The sequence below is a fragment of the Bacillus rossius genome, chromosome 10 (assembly GCF_032445375.1).
Source record: "Bacillus rossius redtenbacheri isolate Brsri chromosome 10, Brsri_v3, whole genome shotgun sequence".
NCBI classification, from domain to species: Eukaryota; Metazoa; Arthropoda; class Insecta; order Phasmatodea; family Bacillidae; genus Bacillus; species Bacillus rossius.
Genome location: NC_086337.1, coordinates 47,550,330 through 47,569,796, shown reverse-complemented (window position 1 = coordinate 47,569,796; position 19,467 = coordinate 47,550,330). Strand labels below are relative to the sequence as shown.

At 32.9% G+C, this 19,467-nt stretch overlaps 1 protein-coding gene across 1 annotated transcript in view; it reads left to right on the top strand.

Annotated features, from left to right (window-relative positions):
- Positions 1-5,828: 5,828 nt before the first annotated feature.
- The window catches only part of LOC134536089 (early growth response protein 1), a 450,011-nt gene continuing 436,372 nt past the window's right edge, over positions 5,829-19,467 (top strand). The window contains exon 1 of the mRNA XM_063375626.1: positions 5,829-6,195. The gene's annotated coding sequence lies outside the window, so the exon portion shown is untranslated. The remainder of the gene's footprint in view (positions 6,196-19,467) is intronic.

Genomic DNA, 19,467 nt, shown 5'->3' with positions numbered 1-19,467 from the left:
AAGCCAGTCCTTTACATGGCATGACACGTGTTTTCAGGGCAGATCTACATGATAGACGATTAACCAGGTAGATCCAGTTGGTGGAAAGCCACGTCTGGTTGGTTTTCTTGGTAGCCCGAGACATTCGAAGATACATAAATTCACGAAAAGCTGAAAGTCGGTAAAATTGTTCAAAACATAAAATTATAAATAAAATTTAAAAAGTCCTCATCGATCCGGTACCTGGAAACAAATTTACTCGATGTCAAAGGTAAAAAAAATTGGTTTTTCGCGATTTTCAGCAAAACGGTAAGTTTATTCATAAAATTAGCCCGGACAAAATGGTAGATAATGTAATCATCTATAAAAAAAATGTATGAATACTTATTTTCCTAAGAGCCGCCGTTTCTGAAATATAACGATTTAAAAAGTTGGAAAAGTATAAAATTTTTTTCCAGGTAACGGATCGATGAGGACTTTTTAAATTTTATTTATAATTATGCTTTGAACAATTTTACCGACTTTCAGCTTTTTGTGAATTTATGTATCTTCACTCTTGTTTTAGGTGCTAAATCGACCGGACTATAAAACGTCATATAGGTTGGCCAGACACACTCGTCCAGTCGGTTGGTCAGGCTAACACAAGTTGAGAGAAGCCTAAGATGTACATCAAGATCTGTTCCTGCCCGAACACGCCCGAATATTCACCTTCGGCCAACCTCGGGATTTGTTTTATTTTTGCGCAGGAAAAATGTATTCAAATATTAAAAGTGGTCGGTTAGGTTAGCTACATTAAAACACTTTAAAACACTATGGACGGTTAGTTAAGTTAGTATAGTCACATTAAAATAAACAGAGGTTGGCCGAAGGTGAATATTCGGGCGTGTTCGGGCAGGGACAGAGCTTGATGTACATCTTAGGCTTCCCTCAAGTTGATGGCAAGGTACGTCCAATTGGAGCCAAGAGGAATATTTCGTCGATACTCGGCGAACATTTTAAACAGATCACGTACCCCGGAATATATTTGGTAAACTTAAATAGCCATAGTAAAAGTCATCTAAACTTTTAAAAGAACTAAGAAAACTGGCATTACAATGATTTTAATACATGTTCTCCTTAAAATATGTCAACGAGCTTGTCAGCCCGGCAGTAGACCGTGAGTTTGTTGACTTAATGGGACATGTTTCAAAACTAGTCACTGAAAATTTTTTCGCTTTTTTAACTTTGACGTGACAACGTCTAATAAATCGATGAACGCCGGCTGCACGCACAAAAAAGTGCCCGTTACGCACATTGTCCCATTAGATTGTGTCCCGTTAAGCATATTGTCCCGGTACATTGTGTCCCGTTACGCTCATTGTACGCTTGCGCCGCATCTATCTCTCTTCCACTCGATTGGAACAACCATCGATTTGACTTTTTCGAGGCACATTAAACTTGAAACACTCTCATTCGTTTCCTACTTTTCCTATCACGTCCTATCCTTAACAGAATAACACAGATTGGAAGAAGTTAAATAGCAAACATGTATAAAAGTTATAGTTAAAATATTCTCTTCGTTAAAGTAATAAACATATTTGAATTAATGAGTGCAAATAAAAGTAAATTTATCAATTAAATTGTAGATTTAACTTCACTCCTTCTTTGTATCCATACAAAGTAGTGATAATTCAATAAAATGATTCAATTTTATTCATAAAAGTATGCAATAATTTCATCAATGTTTTGTTATGACGTTGTCACGTTAAACTATCGTCCGTAAACCGACTTTACAGACCACCAATTTTTTAATATTATTAAATGGTTAATTATCTTTACGTGGAATACTAAGTCGCGCACCTCTTTGTATTGGTATTTATGTGGAGCCTCACTCGCCATGTTGATTTTTTTATAATAACTTTATAATATAATAATACTGTATAATAATATTGAATCAGCTCAATAAGCTGAAGGTTTGTTTGTAGGAAGTATTTACAGTCTGGTTTTTAAGGAAGAACCAATATACAAACATATACTTAGTGTTATAATATGAGTTTTAAAATGTTTCAGGTTTATATTTCAAAAATGCCATTGTATAACTTCTTGCATGTGCGGAGACGTTTTTAATATTAAATGTTTGATTAATTGTAACAAGCTGTATAGTATTTTAATAAAATTCCTTGTCGAAAATATTTTCCAAATCCGAAAGTTTTAGAATTATTTTTCAAGCGTTTTTGGCTTTCATCGAACCATTTCTAACACGTATTTTAAATTTGCCGTTTTTTTTTTCTTTCGTGCTGCCATCTGCTGTTGACGGTGGCAAACAACGTATACTATTTGGGCAGCTAATTCTAGCAGCGGGTGCAATGAGTTCCTAAGTGTGTCATTCGCGTCTAGAAATTATGGTATTTACTTGAAAAGCTAATATTTTATTATTCAGTGCATTTATCACCATCGGCATTATTTTAAAGTCTTTTACGTTTACTTTCGTGTGCGCGTTTCGTATAATAAGTTTATTTGCAACATGAACAACATGAGGACGAATTAATTTGCTCGTTACCGAGGTTAGGTGTTTACACATCACTGGCGAAATTTTCTGTGTTTAAAAGCTTATGAGTAGACTTAAAAACTTGTACAATTTTATCTCGCTAGACCACAAGAGCCGTTTGAGAGTTGAGAGAAATGACAGATATGGAGTAAAATTGTGTTGAAACAAACATGACATCATATATATATATATATATATATATATATATATATATATATATATAAAGCTTTGTGGGTTCTATAAAGGATTACAAACGAGGCGCTATCTTTTACTATTTTTCAAACTAAAAGTTGCACTTCAATTGATAGCTGTTTAGTTTTCCTCTCAAAGTTATAATAGGAAATGTGTTTACGACACATATCACCTAGAACTGAAAGCAATGAAAACTTTGTAATTATTACTACGAGACTAATTGAATGTTGACCATTGGCCCTCGATTGCATTCATTTAGACTAGCTATAATTAAATAATAACTAATGTTGTAAAGTAAGATACAATTTTAAAATACTCTAAATAAATAAAAATATGTGCTCGAGTTTTTCATTACTTGCCAGTGATGTGTAACATCTAACCTCAGTAACGAGTGGATTAATGTGTTCTCATGTTTCAAATAAACTTATAATGCGAAAATTTAACGTAAAATTCTTTAAAATAATGCCGAGGGTGATAAATATACGAAAAGTTTGTGTGTGTGTTTGTGTTCGTGTAGTTTTAGGAAGTTTCGCCGCAAACAATAATTAGAAATCGTAGTGCGAAAAGAATTTCCGAAACCCACAAGGAAGGTAACAATCGCAATGTGTTAATTATATCAATACAACATAATATTAACAGCAATTAGATTAATAATATGTTTAAGATAACAGTATTTAATAAATTCATTAAGATATAATCTGCTTTTTAAGTAACACTTCTAGTTTACTGTATAAAATTGTAAATAAATTAAAGTTGGTATTATTGATGTAATGCAATTCAAGAAAATGTAATATGCCATTTAATTGTTCACTTGTTCTCTAACATATTATTTTCTAATTATTTATTTGATAGAGAACAGGGATAATACAATGTATTCATATATAGCGGGCAAATTTGAGATTTATTAAATTGAAACTAGGTTCCATTATTCCAAGACTAGGACTATATTAGAAATCACTAAAATGTTACAAAATATTATGAGAATTCAAGTTAAATCATATATTACAAGCCTGTGAATTTGTTGAACACAGATTTTTTTTTAATAGGAGGTTTGCTATGTGGTAATTCCCCCCCCCCCCCCCCCTTTTTAATGCGTGGCCAATGAATTGTTTTCCAAGCCTGACGCACAGTTCTAGCACACAAGGGCGCAAATCTTTAGGATTCGAAATATAGTCTACTGTTAAGGGGGGGGGGGGGCAGACTTTTGCATATGGGTTTAACCGACACGTCATTTATGGATACGGCGCTTATATATATATATATATATCCCTAAATGCATATAGTAAAATATACAGATAGTTTTCTATAAAACATAGTTTTGACTTCACACCCGTTCCACAGTCACACTTTTGCGAGCGCAAGAGGGACACCTTGTTGAAGGGTTTCTTAATTTCAGGGGCAGGGAGACTGCCTCCCCCCTCCCCAGAATCTACGCCCATGCTAGCAGCAATGTTTGAATTTAGGAAGATTGGCACCTAGGACCCCATTATTTAACATTTACATGAACCACTGCGCTATTTAAATACGTCTTTAAAACGGTATTTTTATAAATCCATTTTTTATATAGTTTTTTGGCTGCCTACCCAATAGGAAAATAAATTGGATTTCAGAACAGAAAATTTCCAGTCCAAAAAAGATTGTTACTGGCTGCTTCATACCATAGTTTATCTTAATTTATTGAGATGTAGAGAATTCTTCTCAAATACCTACTTCAAATAATCTGACTTCAAAATAAGTTTTTTTTTTAACGACGATAATTTTAAACAATACCACGTAGTAGCAAGATTCATTGACTTTTAACTTGGGAAGTTACAGTCCTGTAATTCATTTAAATTTCATATTGTGAAGGAAATATTGATGTTAAAAAATGGCATTAAGACATCTCATGTATAACATGTATAACGTTGTTAAAAAATGTCTGCAAGTACAGAAATGCTTCACGTAAAAAAAAGTAAGCGATGACTTGCTAGGTGCTAAACGTCTCTCAAGTAGCATCGTGCCGGCAAATGGTTGTTTCGAGCAATCAACGGGGCACCGGAAGCTGCTAAAGTACCCGGGAGAAACTAGTGGTCTCAAGTTCTCGAAACACGCCAGCACGCAGTGAGAGAGAAGTCTCGACGCATAGCTACACGACGGCAATTTGCCCTGGGCTCGTGTGGCTTGCTTTTATTTCTATTTCCCCCCTCCTTCCCCCTTCAATTCCCGTCTTCAAACTCCCCCTCTCCCCTCCCGGCAACAAGGCTCGCGCCAGAGGAGCATCTTTGTCGCCCACACACCTGCCCCGCCGCGGCGATGACGTCACGTCCTGCCCGCGGTCGCCTGTCCGCGGTCGCAACCCCGAATCCTTCCCCGCACGTGCTCGCTTCTTTCCCGCCCGAAAGAAAAAGAAAATTTAAAAATAACAATCGCCGGTCGCCGCCGACTTCCCGCCACGTGGCCAGCGCGCGCGCTCCAAGGGGAGGCGGGCTGCGATTCCCCGACCCGAAGTTTGCCGAACGCTTCCGATCGGCACTCCCACACGGAACGAGAATCTTCGCTCTTCTCTCTCTCCTCACTCGCTCGCCCCTACCCCTTCCTTCTCCCAACGTCGACCGCTTCTCTTCGGCTCTCTTTCTGTCCCCGCCTCAATGCAACACGTGGCGCGGTACCGGATACTTTGGTGCGCGGGGGGCTAGGTTAGTTCTCCTTCCTCCTCCCATAAAAAATAAAATAAAAGCAGGACAGAGAGAGAGGAAAAAAAATATATATATAATCGTAAATAAAACGGAAGAAGAGCGAAGCGCAAGCATATTCCTCCGCGCGCTAAGACATTGTCGGCGATGGTGCTCGTTCGGTCGGACGGTTAAAACCACAGGTCTCTCTTCTTTTTTTATTTTTTAAATTATTCCTTCTTCTTCTTTTCAAGGCCCGGCCCGAAGGATTGCCACCTCTTCTCCTTCTCCGACCGTCTTTTTTTTCTTCTTCTTTTTTCGCGGGCGCGGAGCCACTCCCCTTGTTTCCCCCCTCCACTCGCTCGCGAAAAGCGTTTATTGGCCGCGTGGGCCGGGCTTGGGCCCGTGGAGGAGGGAGATATCAACTCTCTTGCCGCAAGAATAACATTGAACCCTTTCCTTCTCGCGGCGCGCGAGCCCTGGGGGTGTGGGTGTCGGCGGAGGCAGTCCCTCAAGGTTCGGAGGTCAGGGTTGTTTATTTTCTTATCGCGCGCGCCGATCGCGTTCCGATCGCCGGGAACAGATACGAACGACCCTTCGATCGTCGCCCGAAGTCGCGATATAAGCAAGACGGGATATCTCGCGTGTGTTCTTTTTTTTTCCCTCTTTGCAAATTAAAACTTTCACAGTTTATTTTTTTAAGAAACCATGTTTAAGTAAGCTAGTTTCGTTCGTTGGTGGAAGACACGCCCGCGTGTGTGCGTGTGTGTGCAGGAAGAGCGAATTATTAAACTTGAAGTGGCAGTTGAGTACGTGTTCCAGCAACTAGACGAGCAGAAAATGCATGTAAGTAGTGTTCATTTTTATTTTACTACCAATATTTTTAATTTTGAATTTTTTTCTTCTTCTGTACAGTTGAAAATCATCCAGCAGTGATATAGACTGCTCCAGTTGGAAACAAAAATTTCAGAATTTATTACGCAATAACAACTTTTCGTCTGTGAAGTTATAAAGAATAACACAGACAAATTTATGTGACAAATGCTTTGGGTGCTGCTGTCATTTTAATTTAAATTCTGTGAAAATAAAGAAAACATTCCATGGTGACTTTGGACTAAACATTGCCATTAGACTATGGGGTTAGTTTGAGCAATACCTTAAGATACATTATTTAAATAATGAGAAATCACTTAACTCTCTTATTAAAAATAATATTTGAGCTGAGTAATGTCGAGAAGTGTTGACAAATATTTATGTTTTGTTCTAAAATATTCTGATTTTTTTTCTCATACAAATATAAGTATAAATATTGCAATAAATAACACGTGAGAGTAATATGTTGTCTATACATTCGTATGAAATAATTGACAAGTTATTTAGTCCAAGAGCAAATTTGCTCGAAAAGCACTTTTTAAATATCGGTTGTGTTAAAACTGAAATTAGTAAAATTATTGCAAATATAAAAGCATTTATTATGAAATCAGAAAAAAAAATATGTGGTAAGACTTTCTTCGAATCTTTAATAGTAAGAGTGACAGTTATAGCTGTTTTGAGTTAGTTTACGCAGTTTTGATTTCAATTCTTTCAATATAATACATAGGTCACTAAGATGGAAGTAGTTTTTTTATATTAGCATTATATAGAAGAATTATTTTAATTTTAGTTCAAATATAAAACCTAAAGTTTTACTTTCCAGAACAAACAAAATAAATAACAGATAAGCCACGTTGTAATAAAGCACTCCTAACCAGGAGAACACAAAATAAAATATATGTTATTATGTCCTTTTCTCAAGCAACTGCATTGCACTGTATTTAAAGAAAAACAAGAATTATAATGTAATCTCCAAAAATACGTATTATCGTTATCGAGATATTTTGTATCCACTTCATTACGTAGATGTTTAGTAATTTTATGTAAACTTATTATTTGTTAATGGAATGCATGTTTAAAATCCGCTTCTTTATTATTAAGTAAATCTTAGTAATCTTCTGACAGAAGTCCTTTTCTGCATATAGAATCGAGGTAAAAATTGTTTTACAGTTATTTTCATAACAATAAAATGTAGTTTACTCTTCGAGGTTTCATTTAATGCAGTCTTGCAACTAGGGATTTTCCAGGCAACAAAAACAATTTTCCATTCATAAAATTAAAAATGATCCTGGAAAAAATATTTATTTAATCATATAGCATAACATAAATTGTATATCTGTGTAGACTTTGTTAATTCAAGTGAAGAACATTATTTTGTTTAGAGTATATCCAAATATTCTTCGTAACGTTCTCGAATAATTAAATAAATGTTTATTTTATGACTATATAAATGTATTGCAATATAGTATACAAATATTAAAATAATATACAGTTAACATCACTTGTTCCAGGCCTCATATTTTATTTATTTTAACAAAAAATTTTACTAACAAAAACATTCTATACAGTACGTTTTATAAATCTAAAACTGAGACAGAGAAGTATATTCAAATAACCTAGAGACGCAAAACCATTCAGCGAACTCAAAACAATTTCTAAATATGGCATTTTTGAAAGTGCATATAAGTTGTTTACATTGTCATTGTTCCAGTGGCTTTTTGTAATATTAAATTTATGAAGAATGCATTTGGGTATAAACTTTTCTCTGTGGGCACAAAATATCAATGTGAGAAAAATGAGCCTGAGATTCTGAAAAAGGCCTACAGAATATTTAATTGTAAATTTTATGACTAGCACAAAATGGTCTGTTGACACTACGTTCTAATTATTGTTTTCCTTTTATTAATGGTCAGAAAGCAATTTTGGTAATAAAGTGTTGTTTCTTACAGCTATATATTTTTCTCAGTGAGTAGCTTTTTGTGATGTTTTTTAATATTTATATACGTAAAGCGTATATATTTTATGTGACAAAATAGCTTTTCTTGTAGAAAATATATTGTTTCTTTTGAACATAACTATTAGAAGGGAAATAAATAAATGCGGACTATCCTACTTGCTGATTTTTAAATACGCCTACATATATTATTGTATCTTTTGAAAACTGTGGGTTTGTTTTTAAAACTTACTAAACTTTACATCTAACTGCACACATACGGTATAGTGATAATATAACATAAATTTGTATTTAATTTGTAATTTTTTCTTTACACATAAAGAGTTGTAGGCCTATATATTTTTAAAATTTAATAATGTTTCCAAAGTAATTCACGGATAGACAAACATTTTTTTAAAACAACCATTACCTAAAATCATTTTTTAAATATACATAACGCTGGTAAAGGTTGTTACTGTAATTCATCCGAAAGAGTAATATATAGTTTGATCTTTAATTCTGTTTTATTTTATTATATTAGATACCAACCTGAAGATGTATACTACAATACAGAACGAAACGTTGGTACATTCTACCACTTAAAAGCGGCTCAACATTAGATGCCGTGACATTTTATTAATTTTTTCTTTGGTTCTGGACTACAATCGTTTAGATATTTACAGTAGAAAAAATAAAATTAAACATTATTTGTTAATATTTTTCGTAAACTAGTGGTTTGAATTTATATGTGTTTTTATTTTAAATGCAATTACACTACGTTGTTACCATCAGTAAAAAATTATATTTCATAGCAGGTTGGATACAGAAATATCACTCACAAACGCTTTGAAATGCCACTGAAATCTAACTCGAAAACAATTACGACATACAGTTCTTAATAAAAACGTATGATTAATTTTCATCTAAAAAACATTTTCGTAAATAAAAAGGAAAAATCTAAAAATCTACCCCTGTTTACTGTTTTCTACATTAAATATCCATTACATAAATTTTTAACAACGCTTTGAAAGAAAAAAATTAAAAATTCGCATGCAGATGACTAGTAATGTGACAATATTTGATAAGTGTGTGTGTGTATATATATACACACCAACACACACACACACACACGGTTCGTGTTTCTCTTCACAGATGGTTTTCAAAATACCAAAGGGAATACGTGAATGAAGGGCGTATTTTTTTTTAGCTGCATGTAAAAAAAACATTTTGAAATACATTTTAAAATACCTTAAGTTATAATTAAGAAAATTATGTGACTTTAAAATGTTTAACTATATTCAAACACACTGTTTCAATATAATAATTACATAAAATTCCGTTGAACGATTTCACGCGATAAAATAAATAAAAATAATATCTAGTCATTTAATACAAATACTTTAAGGTCAAGCATTTTCATATATATATATATTTTTAATTACAAGTTTACGCAAATTTTTCTTTGAAATACAAGATAAAAATTTTTGTTTCAAAGCGTAAATGTTTTAGCTGGACAATTTTTAAGTATGTGAAATGAGAAAATATTTCAGCGTGTAGAGTAAATTGTGATCGTAAATGTTTTATAGAGTGAATATACGATAACCTAATATGTGTGATTTGCAATAAAACTAGAAAATGTACGTTCTAGTATTACGAATAATGCAATTGTAAACAAAGTAAAAAGTCCTAACATGCTTACATTAAAAAATACACTCACACTGCTGTGTACATTCGTTAAAATTTCATAAGGACAGTTTTAATTTTCTAGACTTTTTAACCACCATAAAATTGCTGTACAAATTGTGCGTCTACGTATGTTTCAAAGACATTAAAATAATGAACCAAATAGGTTATAAAAAAAACTTCAGCAGTGACCAATTATTTAAAAGTTCTTCGAGGCTTATTATTTTTACGTTGACGAAGTTACTGCAGAATTTTTACAAACATGAGCTATTTTTTGTTATGTATAAAGTAGGCTTATAATACGCATGATAAAGATCAATCATACATTTAAATAATGATTATCATTACATATTAAAGAAGAGAATGCTTAATGGTATCGCCAACTAATAAAGATTATATACAAATGTTTTATAGATAAATTATAAATTATTTGTCATCAACACCAAGTAACATACATTGTAAATACAAAGAAAATATTTCGTATTTAATAAACTTCTTTCCCGCCTTTGTTTTGGTGTAAGCTTAATGGTTCGAATAGAAAAAAATGGGCTGTATTACCCTAAAGGCGAATTAATAAAAAAAACCTAAGTCAGACTGAACTATAAATTTCATTTTTTAAATTATTGAAACTATGATTTATGCTAACTATAAAGATTAAATAATATAGGATTCATGAGAATAATTAAATTGAAAATGTTATCTCAAATGCTTTATCTAAACAAACAAATAATGTTCCAATAATTTTGACTATTTTTGAGGTATTATGAACTACAGAAAATTTTCATTCAGTGACAAAACAAGAATGTAAAGAAATCATGGCACTCCTCACTGAGCAATTGTTTGATATATAAAAACAAAATCACTTTAAACAGTTGAAATAAAATTTTATTTAATTGTTTAAAACTACTTAATTTTCTAACGTTACCTATACTTTATGTGACAAGAAATATTATGTTAATTTAATTATGTATGTTTAATAGCATTAATAAATTGAATGTTTTGTATTGATCACATTTTTGTGCTGCCCAGGAAATATTGAAAGGATGTATTCGCCGTGACAAATGTTTTGTGGTAACAGCATAATAACTTAGCAGCAACCCACAAAACAGTTTCTTATAAATAGCAAGAGTTCATATTCTCTGACGATCATATTTTTTTGTGGTTGACCACGAAAGGTTTCGAGGGCAATATCAGACCAAAGAGTCAGAAATGCTGAAGGTTTTTTTTTTTTTGAAAAACAGAAAAATCACTGTACACCCATAATATGGAAAATATCGCATCCGTTTGAAAATATTATAACTCGTAGGAGTAAGACCAAAATATTTTGTCTAAATCATTTTTTGATATGACCAACCATAACTGCAAGGTGTTGAAAAAACTAGTGTTGAAGGAAAAAAAAAATCATAACTCGCTTAGTACGAACACTATCAAATCCGTTCAAATTGTTTGTAAATATTATAAATTTTTCTAAAAGTTTTGTATGAAACAATTTTTTATAACACGAGCCATTGGTACAAGTGGTTGAAAAAATGAAGGGGTAGAATTAAAAAAAATTCATTATTTCCGTACTTTGGGTGAATCAATTTTTGATTAGATGAACCACTGCTGTAAGGGGTTGAAAAATTAGGGATGGAATCAAAAAAGTAATTCATAACTCCCTTAGTAGGTACAATATCAAATCCGTTCAAATTGTTTGTAAATCTTATAATTTTTACCTAAAACCATTACATCGAGGGTTTGAAAAAAGAAAATAAATAAAACTCCCCTACCATGTACTCTTTGAAATTAATGTTTTTTTAAAATATCTTTAAAATATTTGTCTAAGGTAGATTTTATATCACAAATCAGTACTGCAAGGGATAGCAATAACAAGGGTAGAAAGACAAGTCATTAAATTTTTAATAGATATATTATCAAATTCATTATAATTTATTCTCAAACTCCTAAACTTTATCTAAAATCTTTGACTGAAACAATTTTAGATTAAACAAACTATTACCGTAAACTCAGGGGTCGAAATAAAATAAAAATTCTTAGTGTCAAATTCGTAGGGATTTATTATTAATCATCTTAAATTGACCTTATACTTCAGTAATAAAAAAAATTATTCCACTACTTAGTGCAAGAGAAGAAATATGGTGTTTGGTTGTTAAAAATAATTGCATAGCTACCCTAATAGGCATAATATGAAATCCGTTGTGATATTAAATGCTGGATGCATTAAGTTAAATGCATAAAAAAATATTTTCGCTACACGGAATATGAGAAATTGTTACATCGATCTTTTTTTGAACATTGGTGAACATGTAGGATGTTATGTAGGCTACATTAAGTTTTTAAAATGTCCCAGGAGTTGATATAATTTTCCAAAACAGTTACAAAATAAGTAGGTACTTCAAAATCTTCCTACGCATGCAGGCTGTGCCGAAAGGAATTATTTTGACGTGACAACGTCTAATAAATCGATGAACGCCGGCTTCACTCACGAAAAAGTGTCCCGTAACGCACATTGTCCCGTTACGCTGTGTCCCGTTACGCTGTGTCCCGTTACGCTCATTGTACACTTGCGCCGCATCTATCTCTCTTCCACTGGATTGGAACAACCATCGATTTGACTTTTTCGAGGCACATTAAACTTGAAACACTCCCATTCGTTTCCTACTTTTCCTATCATCGTCCTATCCTTAACAGAATAACACAGATTGGAAGAAGTTAAATAGCAAACATGTATAAAAGTTATAGTTAAAATAATCTGTTCGTTAAAGTAATAAACATATTTGAATTAATGAGTGCAAATAAAAGTAAATTCATAAATTAAATTGTAGATTTAATTTAACTCCTTCTTTTTATCCATACAAAATAGTGATAATTCAAGAAAAATGATTAAATTTATTCATAAAAGTATGCAATAATTTCATCAATGTTTAGTTATGACTTTGTCACGTTAAACTATCGTCCGTAAACCGACTTTACAGACAACCAATTTTTTTTAGTATGCATCAGAGATGCAATGAAATAAACGCGTATTACACAACGGAAATCTGACAGGTTGAAAGTCTAATGCGCACGCATGCAGAAACTGCTGTAGTCACGAGCCGCAGTCGTCAAGATGGCGAATCCACGTGCGCCCGTGCATGATTCGCGAACATCAGGGGATGTACTAGACGTATTGGTGTGCCAAAGTGAACGTTATTGTAGTGAAACGATCCTGGTATATATTTTTTGGGCTTGAAAATAACATAACAGTACATAATCGCAACTTAAAAAATACGTTTATTTATTAGCCAAATTTTTTTTTTTGTTAGAATAAACATGCCGTCAAAGATTTTTTTACATTTTGTTGGTTCACTAAAGCATTGTGAATGCGGCGCTATCTTTTAAGTTTTTTTCAAACTAAAAGTTGCATTCCAGCTATATTAACAAAATTTTACTAATACTTTAAAAAAAAATTATATGTTTTTGCTTAAACGTCAGAAATCAGTCTGTAAAGACTTCCTGCAAACAATCTTTAACCTTATTGAGCTGATTTAAGATTTAACAGTGGAAATTTGAGAAGGAAAATTCGTAAAGTTATAATTTTTTTCTTAAATTTACGGGTACAAAGTTCACTTAATGTAAATATGTATCAACTACAATAATTTTTGTATACAGGAAAAACATTCAAATACTGGTTAGGACTCGCGCTAAAGTTTATTATTTTTCCACGTGTGCATTAATACAAAAAAAAAACAATCAGATGTTAAAATAGCGTACTTTCTACAAAGTTACAGTTATATGTAATCACGAAACACTCTTCGTTTATTTGAGGTCAATTATTCGTTGTAAAGTCCGTAAATTTACTTTAATTTTTAACAGAAGGTCATCCGCAAAAATTAATTCAATACTAAATGCCAGTTACTTCCCAGCCAGTGACTGTTGACTTCAGGCATTGGGCTAAGATACATAATATTATTTAATGAAACCAAACATCAAATGGTAAGCTACATAAAATTATTTTGATTTAAAAAATGCTGTAACCAAAATGGCGCGTCTCGTTTCCTTCGTTAACAAGTTTAAGCTGTCAGCTTCTGGTTTACATATTATTATTTATAACTTTCTTAGAGGGCTCTATCTATACTTTGGAGAATGTAAGTATGCAGGATAGGGAGTAGAGAAGAATAGGGTTCCGCTACAAATCCCACCTTTCTAAAACGAAAGTTGAGACAGTCTGCACAATAACTTTGAATCAGCGAAAACTGTACAAATTCAGGGAAAATATGATGGGTAGATCTATTAAAACTGCAACACTTGAGCATATGAGACAGAATTTCACTTTCTATGTTTACAGTTTTTTTCTACTGATTTTGCAGTGAAATCTCTTGCATTAAACATACATATCCAGCGAATTTAACTGATTTACCACAAACTTACGTCCCGGCAACATAATGTTACGTTACTATTATAGCACTTACTTGAATAATTTGTTCATATGAAGAGCGTGCACTAGGCTATTCAAAAAAGTTAAAAAAAAAATATCCACTTCGGCTCGTCACAGGTAGATTTCTATAAGAATGGCGTGGCCATTGGTGATATTGATAGTATGCCTACTAAGGGAGTAAATATATATATATATATATTTTTGTTCTGCGACCAAATTATGGTCACTCTTTGCAATTTTTCGTAATTGTTTCAGACAAAAAGTTTATATTAATTAATATTTAGTAATTATACCAGTTGTTCCGAAACTTTTTAAGTTCGCGGCGCTCTACCTAGCCGAAATATGTGTACAATGACAAAAAAAGATAATAAAGATATAATTTTTTTTTCGACTAGGTACAGAAATGGAAAGAACTACAATATGATGCTCTCATACCACAATCTGAGGCTCACGTAGGTATATTTATTATAATTGAAACACAAGAATACATTGTTATTATTACAGAAAAATACTAAATAAAATTCATTGTCAAGTTAATGAATGTGACGTGTGAGCCTGGCGATCTATTTTCCGAGTACAATCCGAGCGCGAGTGTCGGCGAACGCAGCGATTGGCGCGTGTAGCGCGCGCGATTTGAATTGTTTACTGCGGATATTAGTAAGTTAAGTTTCCGGAGAAGAAAGAGAAGGGGTGGCTTACGGAGCATGAATTATACAGAAACATTTAGACGGATTCGATACTGAACCCACTATGGGTGTTTTGAATTATTTTGTCATTCAACCCTTATTTATTCCACCCCACCAGCTAACGGTTGGTGGTTAAAAAAATGCAACTTTTCAAACACAAGTTTTTTTTTTGTTATGCTCTCAGGGGGTACGAAAACTGAAAACGGTTGGAAGTACAATTCATATTAAGGGAGTGCAGTGATTTTTCAGTTTTTCAAAAACCTTTCCCATTTTTATCCCTTTGGTCTGGTTTTGCCCATCAAAGAACTCGACGGAGATTTTTTCATCTCTTATATTTTATGTAGTGGACTGGAAGTAATTTGTGAAAAATTAAGGCTGTTATCGTGTCCATACTTATGCGATAGATGGATATATAATTTTAAAGTTGATGTTTGTTTTTGAGGTTTCGGGACCAGGAAACGAAAAACTATGGGTATAAATATTCTGTAAATCGCACCGTGGCAACGACTGAAAAAGATGGTCTTTCTTTGAAAATCACATCGAATTATATGAGGTCCTACCTCTATCGACTTCTTTTGCTAAACTTACTGTACTTACACTGCTTATGCCATCACATTTAACATAAAATTCTCTGTGAGTTTACCTGTGGCATGTGTCTTTAGACTCTCTTCTCGTATTGGTCGTTGAAAAAGCTTCACGTTACTTTCCACATTCATCGATCTGCATTACCTTAAAAAAGTTAGTTTAAGGATAGTGGGTACTTATTACTTAATTTATTTGTATCTTTATGAATCATAGCTCGTACTCCGAAAGGAAAAATTAATAAGATTGTAAGAACAAAAAATCTGTAAACGACATCCATATAGACAGTAGAATACCAATAATAAATTATATAGGTTTAAACTGTCCCCGCAATACATATAACCGTTATTAATTATAATTTAGAAATTTACTGGATCTAAGTTTGTTTATTATTACTTCGGAAACCTATTACAGAACAACTTTTATGTTTTCTTTTCTCAACTGATATTTCTCAGTGTACTAGTTTCAAGTCCTTTCATGTAACTAGGTTACGTAGTTTTTTTTGCATAATAAGCTGTTAAAGTCACGTTCATTAAGATTCATGTTTCTTGGAACGATTAATACAATGAAGAAGATTGATTTAAAACATTTATTATGAACATACGCCATTACTGGTTTTCATTTTATGTCACAGAGAAACCATAAGAATGTACGAGAAAGATGAATAGCTTACACAAACACAGCAACAACAAAAAAAGAAGACAATATCAGCTAATATCTCACGTATAATTCATAGAAAGTACTGAGAATTCCATGGGAGGGATCAGTCGTAATAATATCACGGCACAGACGAACACAGTGGTACAACGATGACACAATTGAAACAAAAACAAAAAATAACAGCCTTGGACAACACAGCGATAAAAATACGAACCCAACGATGTCTGATTTTTTAAACTTTCTTGTACATTATTGTGGTTTCTGTATGACGTACAGTGAAAATCAGCAATGGTTAGAGACCGGAAAAATTCGCGATTTCAATGATCTTTAGGGTAGACTCCATGATCCTCTATGCACGCGGGAAAATTACTTTTGCTCATTGGCTACTGACTCGCGACACATGTTACTGGGACGCTTGTGATTCGATACTTCTTTTGTTGAAAGTTTTTCATTGGCCGAGTGTCATTCAGATAAACTGTGTCCCAATCACTGATGCAGTAAGAAGGCAAACGTATTTTGATTCTAGCCTATCACGAAATGAATCCGCGAATTTTTCAGGTCTCTAGCAATGGTGTATGCACTGTAATATTTTTTTGTAAACGGAACAGAATTATTCATGTAAAATTACATTTACACGAATACATCACTACAAAATAGTGTTCGCAGTAATAATGGGTTCGGGTTCTTACCCGGGAATTCATGCTTTGTGTTGTCCCAGTACCCCCAATAGTTAAAGTTATTTGTAGACCGTTCCCTGAATAGCTTTACAGTATTAACTGCGCATATAATAAGCACCATAAAACAAAATAAGTCCGATTATTGAATATTCGTTTAGTTTTTCCATGATCTAACAAATTATGCCTGAATTAATAATCATTTGAAATATAACATTATGCGGCAATTTTCGTAAGAAATACTCAGTATTATCTCGAAAACGTATATAATATCTGCAAAAATAATCATAGCCACGTGTTGTACTAGGTTACAATATTTTTCTTGTAGCATTCTGTACAAACTATTTCTAGGCAACTGGTTTCCAAAGGAACCTTTTGTAAAATTACATATTTTTTTTTCTCTTGTGTGTCCATAAAAATGTTTTAAATCATGTTTTGCGTTGAGATACGTAAGCAAAATAAAACAAAACAATTCATAAAATTAGTCCCGTGTCTTCCATGACCGTAATCTTCTTTCCAAGGGCGGTTTTTATCTGAGGCTTATTTGTCGCCATTGTCGACACACACACACAAACACACACACACACGAACCCTTCAGCTGTATGTCGCACTTATAGCTCGTGAACCAAGAAAACGTGTTCTACCAACCCTCAAAAAATATATTTCTCAACATGAAGGGACCCCGTTACACAACACCATATAGGTTTTATTTTTTAAATGATAAAATGACAATATACATAACGAAACTCCAACACTGATTGACTAACAGACAACGCACAGCATAAAAGGTTAGGTCTAGAAAAATGAAATCTAGCATAAGAGTTCCTTATACAACTCAGGTGAGCACTAAGAAAGGATTTATGAAAATTCACTCCCTAAAGGGGTTAAACAGGGGATGGAAGTTTAGGTAATCCCATCGTGCGCACGGCTGGTAAAATAATAATTCTGTACGGGCTGCAATTGATGGTCGCATCGACTAATGTACGATTTTCGACGGTGTGCTTTAAACCATTTTTTACCCATCCACTCAATCGCAGGGCATTAGTTTTATCTAACAGGCGGGTGAGGGGACTCCCCCCATAAGGGCATATACTTTCTGTTTTCAGCCTCAACGCAACCTCTTGCGGTAGAGCGGCCCAAGTGCAATGCTCCAAGAGTTTTGGGTTTGCTGAAGGTTGATTTGTGGGAAAGGGGAAAAAAAAACAGGTGTGTACATAAAGGTAGTTTGTTTCACTGTTGTAGCTTACGGTGCAGTCTGGTCCTACAATAATACGAAGTTATTTCCAATATGTAACTACGCCCAATATAGCCAATATATAATGATAATTAGCATATCGAGTACGATGAACGGTAATTTTTTTACAGTTAGATAGGAGCCCACTTTACTTAACTATAGTACTTTTATAGGTAACGTTGCGTTAGCAAACGATTATAAGAGTTTAAAAAAGAGTGGCTGTTATTGAAATATAAAATCGTGCTTCGAAGTTAACGATATTTCAATGTAATTTATTTTTGAGGGCACACATTGTCATCTTCAGGTGAAACGTTAAAAGCCTCAATGAGTTCAACTTTTAAATAATTATGACAAAAAAGCTATTTAACCTAAAATGGTGTATTTCTGTTTTTTATATTTCCTCACAACATAACTTATTGAATTTTAGGGCCGTTTGTTTGTTGCAGTTTTTTAAAATAGATTTCTAAAATTAAATTATAGAAGAAATTTTGTATGCATTACTCAAATGTGGAACCCACAAAATGAACATATAAGAGACGACAATTAAATTAGTTGGCAAATATTTTAATTACAAGTATTTGCTTTTTTTTACAAACCTAATATTAAATTTAGCATATATTCTATTATTCTGTTTTTTATATTTCCTCACAACATATTGAATTTTAGGGCCGTTTGTTTGTTGCAGTTTTTAAAAATAAATTTCTAAAATTAAATTATAGAAGAAATTTTGTATGCATTACTCAAATGTGAAACCTACAAAATGAACATATGGTGAGAGGCGACAATTCAATCAGTTGGCAAATATTTTAATTACAGGTATTTGATTTTTTTACAAACCTAAGATTAAATTTAGCATATATTCTATTATTCAACAAAATTTTCTACACAATACAATATCCAATGCTTATAGTATAGAGGAAAATCCTCAGAAATTGTTTTAGATGAAAATATAATGGCATGCAAATACAATTACCCAACATGGCGGGTACAAGTGGAGATTGAAGGGAGATATGTAGTCGTCATTTTTTTATTAACACACTGGTTGCTCTAAATTATTTATTAACATAAAAGATTTTTAATTGGCTCTTAATTCAAAGCACAGTAAACAAGTTAATATTATAAGTTAATATTATAATTTTAGTCAATCTTGAAATGAATACTGTTTTCTAACGTGTTATTTCACCGTGAAATATTTATATTAAATACAGCTAGGCAGTATTAACTTCAAACGTACTTAGCCTTAACGAAACAACATGCATAATATTATAACTTAGTCATTAAAAATTGTCTACCGCCAAAATGACGTCTATTGTTTTCTATCTGCTGCAAAACACTGTTCATTTTATTGGCATCTTAAGAAGTATCTACTAGTTTTA